This window comes from Chiloscyllium punctatum, chromosome 16 (genome assembly GCF_047496795.1).
Source record: "Chiloscyllium punctatum isolate Juve2018m chromosome 16, sChiPun1.3, whole genome shotgun sequence".
Classification (NCBI taxonomy): domain Eukaryota; kingdom Metazoa; phylum Chordata; class Chondrichthyes; order Orectolobiformes; family Hemiscylliidae; genus Chiloscyllium; species Chiloscyllium punctatum.
This window is the reverse complement of record NC_092754.1, coordinates 32,067,426-32,081,361: the sequence shown is the minus strand read 5'-3', so window position 1 is coordinate 32,081,361 and position 13,936 is coordinate 32,067,426.

Here is a 13,936-nt window from a genome sequence, read left to right as displayed (position 1 = left end):
TGACCATTGAAAATGAATGTTGCTGGTGAGGAGCAATACCAGTCTGCCAACGCTTGTCATGGTGCACATCAGCCTTTTAAAGATGGCATTGGCCCAAGGCATGCCAGTCTTTCAGTAGATATCCAATGAGTGGTGAGTTGTTCCTGGAATGGCACGGGGCAAGATAGGGATAGAATTGGAAATGAGGGACACCTTGTGGGCAAATTAGATTTCAATGAAGTGTTTTAGTAAAATGCAACGAGAAATTTCACTCGACCCAAAACATTAATTCTGATCCTTCTCCACGGATGCAGTCAGACCTGCTGAGCTTTTGCAGCAATTTCAGTTTCCGTTTCTGATTTACGTCATCTGCAGTTCTTAAAGATTCTAACAAGAAATCTCATTGGGGCCCATGGCACAAATCCCTCAAAAAACTCAAGAAAACTCAGACTTCACCAAAAAGAGCATAAAATTCATCCCATAATGACAAAAGCAAAGAGATTAAATGTGACCTATTGGAGAATAAGATGTCATTAGAGGTTATATGCCTAAAAATCATTGCAATTAGTATTTGAGTTCTCTGTCTAACATTCCAGAAATGTTCTTGCTCCTACGTGCTGCATGATACTTTTGTTTTACATTGAGCTTCTCTTGGAAGCTGTGTTCTGCTCCTTGGTATTACAGATAAAGTGTTGAAGGATTCTTGTCAATGCCTCTTTGCATCATTTAACAATTTAGCATTTCTGTACACATTGCTTACTGTTGCGGTCTTGTATCCTTCACTTTTGCTGTTTCAGTTTGTAAAATCAAAACTGGAAAGTTCTCTTGTCAATCAGTTCATTGTATCTGCTTGTGAAAGTTGAAGTTGCTTCAGAGAAATAAAATCCTGTATTTTAATAAACTACAATAATTCTAATAACACAGATACGTTCAGAATTCTTTTTTCGGTCTTTGAAATATCTCACTGCATCTGTTTAGAAGAGAGAACTTGAAACAACAACTTGCCTTTATAAAACAACTTTCAAGTAACAGAACTCTAAATGGGCATTTTACTTAAAAAGAAACATGCATTGAGACAGCAGCCTGTAACTGTCTCTTAGAATTCCCCAGTGCATCAAAATGTAAGTGTAATCTGCCTAACCTGTTGTGATCTCCAGTATTTGTTCTTTTCAGTATAAAAAGGAACTTTCCTCCTGGCGTGTCTTACTAGAATGGCACTAGTGGCACTAAAGTTAACATCGTAGAACCTTTGGTGAAGAAAGCATGCAGTCAAGGACAGTCAAGAGACAGGAATATGTTCCAGAGCACATTAGTGTGTTCAGAAACTTATTGTTCAATGATGGTTCCCCTCCAGAATTAAGACAGGACACTAGTTGTATCACTGCAGTTTTAAATCTCAGATTATAATTTCTATGTCCAACTGGCCTTTTAATATATTTATAAAGTTTTTTGTCCTCTAATTGTCATTCAATAATGATGGCATTCATTTTTACACGTCAAAGGAACATGGACAGTTAAACTGCTTGAAATCCAAATGTTCCCTTCAAAGATCAGGGAGTTTGAGAAAATGACCATCAAGATGAAATATTGCTGTATACTTCCTTAAAAATGCTGAAAAGAAATGGACCAATTTGTTAACATAGTCCAGTGTAGAGAGTGAAATGTATGCAAATAAACATCACACAACCAAAGTTCTGTAAGTACATCTCTAATAGGCAGCAGGACAGTTTGACCAGGAAACTGCCAAACATTTACTTCCAGTAAGCTGCATCTCCCATATTTTGGCTCTGTGTTCTTTTTGTCGAGTTTTATGGAGTTTCTCTCGGTGAAGCTGAGCAGGTTTTCTTGTGCTATTGTTGCAAACTCACCTTATTAACTACCACCCACGTCCCATGGTGCCCCTCCCATCCAGTGCTAGCCTGATTCTCCCACTCTCTGCAGGCTGGGACACTCACCTCTGCTGGGACATCCTGGGTTCCTGGTGCCAAAGCTAAGTTTAGAAGACCATTGTGTTCCCTGTCAATAACTAATAACCCGAAGCTGCCCTGTGTGATTTGTGGCCTGTGCCCTGACCATGGCAGAGAAGGGGAAATTGGCACTCCATGTTGTAGACAGGCACTCAGAGGTGGGTGGGGTAGTGCAGAAGGACATTGCCTTCCCCCAGGACAGGCAGATGAAGCCACTACACCATTTTGCTACTACAGTCTATTCTATTCTATCCTATTCTATTCTATTCCAAATGAATTTAGATTCTGAACTCTTGGTCTTTATTTACATTTCGCAATTTCTAAAGAATCAAAATGGAATTGTGAATATACTGTATTATTCATAACAGACAATTCTTTACTTGATTAAAGAGAGAGCTGGAACATCTGGACCTTCCATGCATGTTAGTAGAAGTGTCTTAGAGTCTCTGTCCCAACAAATGTTAACTCTGTTTCTCTCACCACCCTCTGTTTAATTCCAAGGTATTCTGTTCTTATTACAATATGGAAGTCATGACGTTTGATACTTTTCTGTGCTTCAGTGTCTCGTCCCATACGTAATTAGCCCCTGTCATATGGAAACTGAAGAATGCTGAGGCATCTATTAAATTTGCAAGCTTGCTTTTGTTAGCTGCAGACTGGTTTTGATGAGAACCAAGTCTGATACTACTTCTGGTGGTTAGTAAGGAAGGCATTATCCTCAGCTAATTTGGTTTACAACTGAAAATGAATCAGAGCCAGATTTATAATGCTGGTGGGATCTTTAAACCATCGTATTTCCCTGAGTTTGTTGGAAGGCATGGTTGAAATGCTTTGCAGTGTTTCATTTTCATCCGTCACACTTTGTACAATCGAACAGAGGGCTTTTCTTGCCTTCCGATAGCTTCAGTGAAAAGTAAAGCCAGGCAAAGTGTAAGTCAATTGCGTGATTAAAGCCTATTAAAGAACCCCATGGTTTCAAGTGCTGAGAGGAAAAAAAGGTGAACACAGGTGGTCAAATGATGAGCATATTTCGTACAGATGGGCAATTCTACTGATGGAACATACAGATTGATTCATGATAAAGTGAAGTAATGCCTGGGTAAATCAATTGCAGGAAGATCTGAAACGGGAGCATTTGTAGTCTAGGACAGTGAAACGTCAGCACACAAAAGATGTTAGAAGTACGTGCAGAAAGTGGATTTAATGCCAGAACAGATTTGCCTGGGACACAATCGAAGTTGTCTGTTATCAGCTCGATTCATAAATGTCTCAGGGATGGCAAAGGTTCCTCCCTTGCATGTTTCTTCATCCAGCACAATCTACTTTGCCTGGTCTCCATTGGCTTTGTTCACTTTATTCCACCACCTCCAGGACATTCATTGAGATCCTTTGTGAATCCAAAACTATGTGCATGGAAGACATAGCAAACCGCACAGAGTAAAACACCTTGATGGCAGTGTACTGAAGCATTGCCCGACAGATTTGTTATGACAATTTTGATGACGTGGGTGCATTTGATTACACCTTGCAGTTATAAATATCCTACCCGACCATAAATGTTAACAGCGCAATTACATTGTCATGCTAGGCTCAAAGTAAATGATATAAACTGGCCAGCTCACCAAAACAAATTGTTGGCTATTTGTTTCCGGTAGAATCGACATTGCTGACTGGTCCAAATTTATTGCCCATCCTGAGTTGCCCTTGAGAGGATGATGGTGAGCTGCCTTCTTGAACTTTTGCAGTCCACCTGCTGTGGGTTGACCCACAATCCTATAAGGAAGGGAATTCCAAAGTTTTGACCCAGCGATAAAGGGGGAATGATGATACAGTTTCAAGTCAGAATAGTGAGTAGCTTGGAGGGTAGACTGCAGGAGTGGTGTTCCCATGTATCTTGTGTTTTTGTCCTTCTAGATAGTATTGGTTGTGGGTTTGGAAGGTAATGTTCCAGTAACTTTGGTGAATTTCTGCAGAGCATCTTGTAGATGGAACACACTGCTGCTACTGAGTGTCAGTGGTGGAGGGAATGAATATTTGTCTCTTATTGGAGGTAGTCATTCCCTGTTGTTTGTATGGTGTGAATGTAACTTGCCGTTTTTCAGGCCTAGCTTAGATATTGTTCAGGTCTCACTCTATTTGGACATGGACAGCTTCAGTATCTGCGGAGTCATAAACAGTGATGAATATTGTCTAATCATCAGTGAACATTTCATGTCTGATATTATAATGAAGGGGAGGTCAATGATGAAGCATCACAAGATTTTTGGGTCATAGACAATACCCTCAGGAGCCCGGACTGTGGTCCCTACCTCAGAGCCCAAAGGACTAGGTTCAAGTCCCACTTGTCCCAGGCATGGCGGACCAGGTTGATCGAAACAGGTCAGCCTGAGAACCTCCTGCAGAGAGGTCAGCCTGAGAACTTCCTGGAGCTGAGAAGACTGACCTCAAACAGAAGCCATTTCCTATGTGCCATGTATGACTCCAAATAGTGGAGAGTGATTCCCATTTATTCCAGTTTTGCCTGGGCTCCTTGATTCCACATCCCATCAAATGCTGCCTTAAGATCAAGGGCTGTCACTTTTAACTCACCTCTGGAGTTCAGCTCTTTTGTCCAAGTTTGCAACAAGGCTGTGATGAGGTCAGGAGTTAAGTGCCCTGGCAGAACATAAACTGGGCATCAATGAACAGGTTCCTGCTTCGCAGGTGCTGCCTGATACCACTGACATCTTACATCACTTCACTGATGATCGAGAGGAGACTGTTGGGGTAGTCATTGGCTGGATTAGCTTTGTCCTCTTTTTGTACAGAACATACCTGGGCAATTCTCCACATAATCATGTGCATGCCAGTGTTGTAACTGTACTGGAACAGCTTGATATCACATGTGTCCTTGAATGAAGCTGAAAGCAGCCAATAGTGTAGAATTTCAATGCCATTCTGAATTTGAAGGGTGCATTCATGCCATACAAGTACCAGGCAATGATCACCTCTTGCAAGAGATAACCTAATCATTTCCTCTTGTCACTCAATGGTCATTACTGAATCCCTCACTATCAGCATCCTAGAGTTTACTATTGACCAGAAGCTGAACTGCACCATGGCTGCAGAGACTGGAAATATTGTGGTGAGTAACTCAGCTCCTTAATTTCCACAGCTGGTCTACAATCAACAACACACACATCAGGAAAACAATGGAATACTTCCTACTTTCCCGGATGAGTTCAGCTCGAACAAAACTCAAGAAGCTCTATACCATCCACAACAAAGCAGCCTACTTTATTGGCACCCCATCCAGCACCCTAAGTATTCACGTCCTCCAACAATAATGTACAGTGGCAGCAGTGTATGTTATCTACACTATGCACTGTACAACTTCATTAAGGCTCCTTCAACAGAATCTTCTACCATCAACCAAGGACAACAGATACATAAGAACATCATCACCTGGAAGCTCTTGTCCAGTGCATACACCAGACTGACTTCTGTTTTCTGCTTCTTGACTGTGATGACAAAGATCCTCAAACTCCCTTCCGAACAGCAGTGTAGGTATACCTGTACCCCAGGCAGCTCACTACAATATTCTAAGGGAATTTCGGAATAGGCAATAAATGCTTGCAAAATCAGCGATGTCTACAGTCCAATGATGAAAAATGTTTAAAAAGCACAAGTACTGCTGTGCCTCCATGAGAGAGACAAACAGCAGGACTTTGGTATTGCCAAACAGTGGAAGCACAGTATTCTAGATCAATGGGAAGTTTGAAATTTGCATATCCAGAGGCCAATGATGCTTAATTAACTGGAATCCTTATGCAGCTCCTTATGTTGCTCCTCCTCTATGCCTTAATATTGTGAAAAACATATGGGACAATCATTACACTTCATCTAGTGAATGGATTGAGTTAAAAAAATCATAATAACTAGAACAATGCTGAAATGATCAGCAAAGATAAGATTCAAGACTGTGGTGCTGGAAAAGCACAGCAGGTCAGGCAGTTCCTGAGGAGCAGGAGAATCCACAATCGAGCAAAAGCCCTTCATCAAGAATTTTTCACCTTGCAAAGATTAGATGGCAAGGCAGTACCACAACAATAGCCTTCAGCAGCAAACTCCCTGTCCTCAGAAGGAAGCCATTAGCTCCAGTTTCTTAAGGTGGCAACTACTTCACAATACCAGCTGCCTCTTCTTTGGCAGCACTCATTTCAAGAGATGGGCCATGAACAGTGAAGGAAGGAGATTTAACATTTAACATGGACTGAAGCTATGTCTGAATCTGACCTCTATATAGCAAATTTTCACATTCTTGTCTTATAGAATGAAATTATCAAATGCTTGTAATAATGAAGGCAGCCATTCAAACTCATTGTATGATAAGTATTCTTGAGTCTTGCATTGCAATGATAGGTCCTTACCTCTGAGCCAAAGGGCCTGGCTCAAGTCCTACCTGCCTGAAGTGCATCATAACATGTCTGAACAAGTCCATTAAAATAACTGTGATGTGTTGTTAGATCTCGACCACTCGTTGTGGAAAAGGATTGTGCCTCGTGTTTCATTTGCTAATCATTTTATTTCAGTGTCCACTTGTTCTTAAGCCTTCTATCAGTGGGAACAGTTTCTCCTTATCTGTTTGTTCAGGCCCCTCATGATTTTGAACACACCTCTCAGCTTTCAACAAAAAGCCTCAATACATTATTTCAGGGAAGGGATTCAACAACACCACAGCCCAGGTACGTCACCGTGAATCCACCTGGGAAATAACAATAAGCATGAAGAAAATCCCAATCAGGAAGCCAAGAATAAGTTAAAAATTACTTGCCAGCCATTGATTTCTCCTGTTTCTTAGACATCCTGTTTGAAGTCATTTGTCAAAGGTTCATATTTATATGTGAATTTAGCTGGCACAGACATTTTGAGTTTTGTTCAAATGAAAATATGTCAAGCTCTAACATGAATTTGGCAAGTTGTTGGGTCTTGTCTCTAGAGTTTAAGGTGAGCTACTGAAATATGGAATGAAGTTTCTTGCACCAGGGATGAAGGTGAACAAGAAGATCTGACAAATAAGTTTTTGAAGTACTACAGAGTTCAGAAAATGGATATCATTATTGAAAGGCTATTTATAATCAATACAGAATCTGCATACTCACACTTTCGGATTTAATGCCTTTTACTCAAATATTCTCAAAAGGCTTCAAGTAATTCACCACTACTTCAAATGTGAAAGGTTATTGTGGCACTCAGCTTTCCTAATTTGCTTTCAAAGCTCTAACTATTCTATCGTTTATACTATTGAAATTTCCTTAATCTTCTGTTCCTCTTGAAAATGGGTATTGAAATCTAATCAATAGCTTCTACATGGTTGACTCCCTTATTTGTAACTTTGCTGCAATCTGTGTCCTCCACCATCAACTAAAAATAATCTTCAACACTTTCTAAACTCATACTTTTCCCGGTTAAATATTAATCTGGCAAAATACAGGGATTCTCTTAATCCTTCCACCTCATCTCTGTGAAGGTGATGATGCTTGCTATGTATGATTCCAAAAGTGCCAAATGACTTACTGACCTTATTGAGTTAAAAATCACACAACACCAGGTTATAGTCCAACAGGTTTAATTGGAAGCACTTGCTTTCGGAGTACTGCTCCTTCATCAGGTGGTTGTGGAGTACAAGATCGTGTACTCCACAACCACCTGATGGAAAAGCAGCGCTACGAAAGCTAGTGCTTCCAGTTAAACCTGTTGGACTATAACCGGGTGTTGTGTGATTTTTAACTTTGTACACCCCATTCCAACACCGGGATCTCCAAATAATGACAGTATTGAAGAGGCATTTTTTTATAGTTAGGCTGAGACAGTAAATGACAGTGCCTATCATTTTGATATGTTAGGTCCCAAGAAAACAATTAAGACTGGGTGCATGCAGAAGTCACAAATTTCTTGATATTGCAAGTATCCTCTGATTCGACCTGACAGGAGCTAGCGACATAGAAGTCAATTCCTCTTGATCGACCCAAAACCCCAAGCCTTCAAGGACCACTTACCCCATACATGTCAGATTCTGCAGTTCATGAATTGGACCTAAAAGCCATTTCAGAGTTCATCAAACCAGAGTGGAAGCAAATCACTTTTGATCCTGAAGGCTGCCTAAGGAGATGTTGTTGAATACCACAGTGGTTTTCATTGACATGAGAGGCGACGCAACAAGGTTTGATCTTGTCCTATCCAACGCCTCCAGTAGTCAGCAGCAGGAATTTTAGTCAATTTTTACCTATTTGACATGGAGCATAGGCTTAATTGAGGCAGCTCTTATCCTTGCACTGACCTCCTAAACAATTTACAAATTATTTGGTCCTTGTGACTCAGTCACTCAATATATTAGCCATACAACAGAGCTATCTGGCATTCCAGTTTTGAGGTGTTTTGATGTTATGAATATCCTTGCATCCAATAAAATTTCACTGTAATATTTTCAAACACTATCTTCCAGGAGTACAAATATCCTTTTCCTATAATGAACTTACACGTCATTAAATATGAAACCTTCCTATTTGGAACAATCATCAATGCTGAATTCCCTAGAAAAGCAGAGTTAAATAGAACTTTGTGAAATGGAGCTAATCTACTTTATTGTTAATTTGACTGTTTAAAATATTTTCCCTCTTTACCACGTTGTGCTTGGCAAGTGGCCCAGTGCTTAGTAGTAAATCAGTCGCTTTTCAGTGTCTGTGGATTTGATTAATAGGGGTGCCAAGCCCATGCTTTATAAAGTGATAACAGGAGCCCTGCACTTCCTCAGATTGAGGAGTGGGAAAGGACAGCACAAAAGATTAAGACAAATGAAACTTGGAAAGTGGTTTCTCGTAAAGAGCCAACCAGTTTCTCCTAGGAAATGTGTCATGTCTTACTAAACCCAAAAGGTCATAACTTGTCTATACTCCAACCTTGAGCCCAAAACAAAACAAGGTAAAGGTAGCCATGAGATATGTAACATTATCATTTGTACAAGTACTCAGATTTTTTTTTAAAAGTCAGGCTTATTGCTCTATAACATCTATCTCTATTGATTTCCAAGGCAGCTAAAATAAGAAAGAAAAGGCTGTGTATTAGCTTGCAAACCATGCCACATTGCATCATCACCCCTCTGTTTTAATGAAAAGAATAATTTATTTTTGGTAGATTAATGTCTCCATTATAACAGTGTGTAAAAACTAGCACACTACATGGTATGTTGACATCATGCAAGCAAGCAGAGGAATATTTTACAAAGTCATTCCATAATAACAGATGAGGCAATGCCTGTGCTTAATTCCTTGACAACATTATGGCATTGATATTTCCCACCTTTCCTTTGCCTGTTTTGTTTTCTTTGCTAGCTTGTTGAGGGGAAGAGTAACACCATAAGGGTTAGCAAACAACAAATGACAAATTCTGTTCACAAAGTAGAACTTCAAATGTTGTAAAAGTTAAAGAGAAAATTCTGCAAATGCACAGCAGATTAATTAATGTATAAAGGAATATCTCTAATCCCTTGAAATAACCTTTCAACATTTAAACCAGTGATTAAGACAGAGATAAAATTATCAAAAATGCTATTTACAAAGCATTGCAATCAGTTCTGCTACATATGACAAAGAATAGCAAGAAAATTCAATTTTAAATAACCATGTCCTCATTGCAAACTGCTTCCCGAATATGGCTCAATGTCAGCAATGTCATTAGACCAATATCAAAAATATGACAGTAAGTTTAATTTTCTGCATGCTGTTTATTTTTAGCATAATGATTAATGCATTTGTATGGAATTCCTGTCTGCGCTATTTTAATGCAGTTCTAAACCTATTGAAAATAAACAGGCTTAAGTTGTTGTTAAAGTAGCTAAACATGTAACAGCAGGATATATTAACCCCCACTACATCTCACCCCATTGGCTTTTCCATATTAAAGCAGCTTAAGAGTTTCATCTCCCATACAATCCATTCTTGTGACCTTTCTTTATCTTGAGTATTTTTACTATTTTTGAAGTTGCATCACCTTTTTCATTGTCATAAATTCTCCCACATTACTTCCCATTGCTCCCACAACTTACAATGCTCTTTGCCCAGAATTCATCTGATCCTGACAACTCAAGATTCATCTCACTGTAAAGTTAGTTGTGATGATCCTTTTTCATTGTTGAAAAATGTTACTGCAGAAAATAGAACGTATTCTAACTTCAGGCACTGCAAGTTCAAGTAATGCATGATAGGTTGGAGCAAAATATTTCTTTAACTGTCTCATTATTACCTTCTGACACCTCGCATTATCATCCAGTTCATCAATTAATTGCTTTCCATCTTTTCACAGACTGTCTCTTTTATTCTATCCTCCACTTCCCCAACTTCCCCTTTCTCCATACTTGATTAAAAGCTGTTACATCCCTATCTTTTTCCAGTTCTGCCAAAAGGTCATCTACCTTAAATATTAACTTTGTTTCTCTTTCTACAGTTGCTACCTGACCTACTGAGTATTTCCAGCATGTTATGCTTTTACTTTAGACATTACGTGATGTTATAACTGTGATTTGATGTCAAGTTGGTAATACTTTTGTGAAGCTCCCTGGATGTGTTACAGTATTTTCTGTTGTAGCACAGTTAGTTGCAGAGTAAAATTCCCACCATTCTCAATCTGAACAACAGAAGTGTGTGTTGTAGCACTGTTGTGTGAAATGTTGCTTTTCCCAAACTAGCCATCCTGTTACGTCTCTCAGTGAGTTTCCCAAAAAAGTTGTCAAATGTGGACCACAATATGGGATCGAGTCTTTGACTCAGTGGTACTGTTCTGAGTCAAAATGGGGTTGGTTTAAACCACACCCCAGAAACTGCAAGCAGCAGTTCTGAATACCTGGTTGACATACAACGTGGGTACTTGTATCTGAGAGATGCAGCTGTCCCAGCCCCAATATTAAAATGTCTTGGTTAATAAGCAAGAGAATGTCCAAAGGTGGAAAAGAAACATAAGGAAGGCAACAACAAATCTCTTCAGCTATTCCTCCCTAGTAAGTAGTTCAAGAAGATTATGTGTGAGACTTGATTAAGACCTACCTTAAGACATTAGATCAATGGAGAGACTGGGATATGAAATAATCCTTACACAAGCTCTTTTCGCATTGCTTCTTAAAGGCCAACGGACAAAAGCAACAACTTTTAACTGGCTTATCAATTTGGGCTTGATTTGACTATGGGCCCATTTTGTTGTTTTTGATTCATATATTAAATAGCTCCAGTTTTCAAAAGGTCCAAACACTATTCCATTGAATAATCTGCTCCTTGAGGTCACATGCCTTCTATTTATTCTCAGGTATCAGTGCTTGAATCCAGTCCAATATAGCCTGATAGCGTCAGTTCAATATTTCCAAAGTACCAATTAACACGACAGTAATACTACATCCAACAGAGTGTTTTCAACTTGAACCCATCAAATGTTCATAAAAAAAGGAGGCACACCTACATTTAAGGCCAAACAGGAACTGTCTCTTAACAGAGTTCAATCATTCACTTTCAGATGTTTTACAGACAGAGCTCAGTTCCAGCCATAGACTGCTCTGTGAAACAATCATTGCAGAGGTAAAGCTTCCAGGTCTAGGTATAGCGGTATGATTTTGTCAAAAATCTTCAGCAGTTCATTTCAAGTAAGAGAATGGAATATTTGCCCAAATTGGCCATCATTAACTTCCATGAGCCTATTTAGGTCAGATTTAAGGGTGTGTTAGATTTACAGTAAAACTATCTCCATTGCAGGAATCTAATGCACCTTAAATGCAATTTCAGGAGAGCATCCTCTATTGAATCAGTGTGATATTACCATGGCAACTATCCTTATATCATTAACTTAATGAAAATGTGTGTTGAAGGATGGGTGCCGTACACGTAAACATTAAAAAGAACTTAATTAGTATAGCACCTTACACATCCTCAAGACGTGCGAAAGCATTACATTTCTTTCATGCGAAGTTCTTAAACATTGTTAATGAATGGAGATTTGGCCAGCTCCGTGTCTGGGTTGGATTGGAACACAATGTCAGAGGTGAAACGACGGTCCTCTAGTGGAGTTCCTTTAATAGTTTAAATGTCAAAAACCAAGCGCAAATGGATCTGGCACACTGATTGTGATGACATGGCATCGCTATGTAATTTATTTGTCACCCACAATGTTTACAAACAATGAAAAGCGAGTTGTCTTGCAAATGGGAAAAGCTCTTCCTTTCTCTCAGTCCACCTGCCCCCATGAACTGTCTTTTCAAAGCTTCGGGGATCTGCTGCCTTTGTATTCTGTTTTGATCGATCCTTTTATGTCAGAGATGAGAGCATTTTTTTTTTATTGACCCTAGTGGGCAGTCCAGTCTGGACCAAAAACATACAGAAAGTGCGAGAGAAACTCAACAGGTCTGGCAGCATCGGTGGAGAGAGAAACGGGTTAACTCTTCCAGACCAGTGAGCCTTTTTCAGAGTGTGTGTGCCTAAGTCTCTGTGCAAAGGATCACTTATCCACTGTAAGGCATCCTGATGGATCACAGTGATCTATGATTCCTTCCTCAGCCTATTCTCAGCATTATTATCAACACTAAACTTGGGAGAAGATTCCTCCACCATTTGTAATTAAATCACAGACCTGATCGGAAAGAGCATGATTTTGTCCAGGTATGGGTTGCACCGTGACCATTCCGTCTGCTTGTCTTTAAAGGATTAAAAAGAACAACTTCCATAAATGAAGCTAACATTTACAATCTGCTGTCCCTGTAAATCCGAACTGGGGATATACTTTCGGTTTGAAAAGTTGTGGGGTTTTTTTTTTTTGCTTGTTTCAGGTACTGGTTATGCCAATATTGGAATCCTGCGTTCTATTCAGGTCTCCCTCCTATAGGAAAGGATGTTGTGAAACTTGAAGGGGTTCAGAAAGGATTTACAAGAATGTTGCCAGGGTTGGAGAGTTTGAGCTACAGGAAAAGGCTGAATAGGCTGAGGCTATTTTCTCTGGAACGTTGGAGGCTGAGGGGTGACTTTACAGGAGTTGATAAATTATCAGGGGCATGGAATAGGGTGAATAGACAAGATTTTTTCCCTGGTGTAGGGGAGTCCAGAACTAGAGGGCATAGGTGTAAGGTGAGAGGGGATACATTTAAAAGGGACCTAAGGGGCAACTTCTTCACACAGAGGATGATACATGTATGGAATGAGCTGCCAGAGAAAGTGGTGGAGGTTGGTACAATTACAACATTAAAAAGGCATCTGGATGGGTATATGAATAGGAAAGGTTTAGAGGGATATGGGCCAAATGCTGGCAAATGGGACCAAATTGAGTTAGGGTATCCGGTCGGCATGGACGAGTTGGGCCGAAAGGTCTGTTTCCGTGCTGTGCATCTCCAGGACTAACTGTGACAAATGACCTGAGTGTCCCCAAGAATTGGGAGACTGGCCTTCTCGCTGCTATATGGCCCATTCTGCCAAGGGCGAGCGTGGTGTGAGAACAGCTTAGGGACTTGGCTTCGGATGCGCTTGTACAACAGCCTGCCCAACACTGAACTTTCTAACCCTGCCCGTGAAGTGCGTGGCTTGATTGGTTGATGTACCGGAGAGATGCTGGTAGAGAGACTGGCAGGGCGAAAAAAACAAAACTAAATACACAAGGAGGGCACGTCGTTTTGATCAGAATGAAAAAGGGAAGGACTTGCTGGCAATTGGGGTGAGACATTTGGTGGCTGACGCTCCCTTTTGCTTCTCTCCCTCTGCCGGTTGTTTTTGGAGCTTTCCTGTCCAACTCGAGTGTGCTCAACTTTGAGATGGTGCTCCTGTCAGTATATCAGTGACTCATCAGCGCCTCTCTGTACACCACACACAACGGCGAATGGAAACTGCGTTTTGGGCTTGATTGACACGGCGGCCGGTCCAACCCTGAGCTACCTTCCCCCACCCCCTCCGGAGGGTGGTTGGAGTGGGGGGGGGGGGGGGGGGGAATCT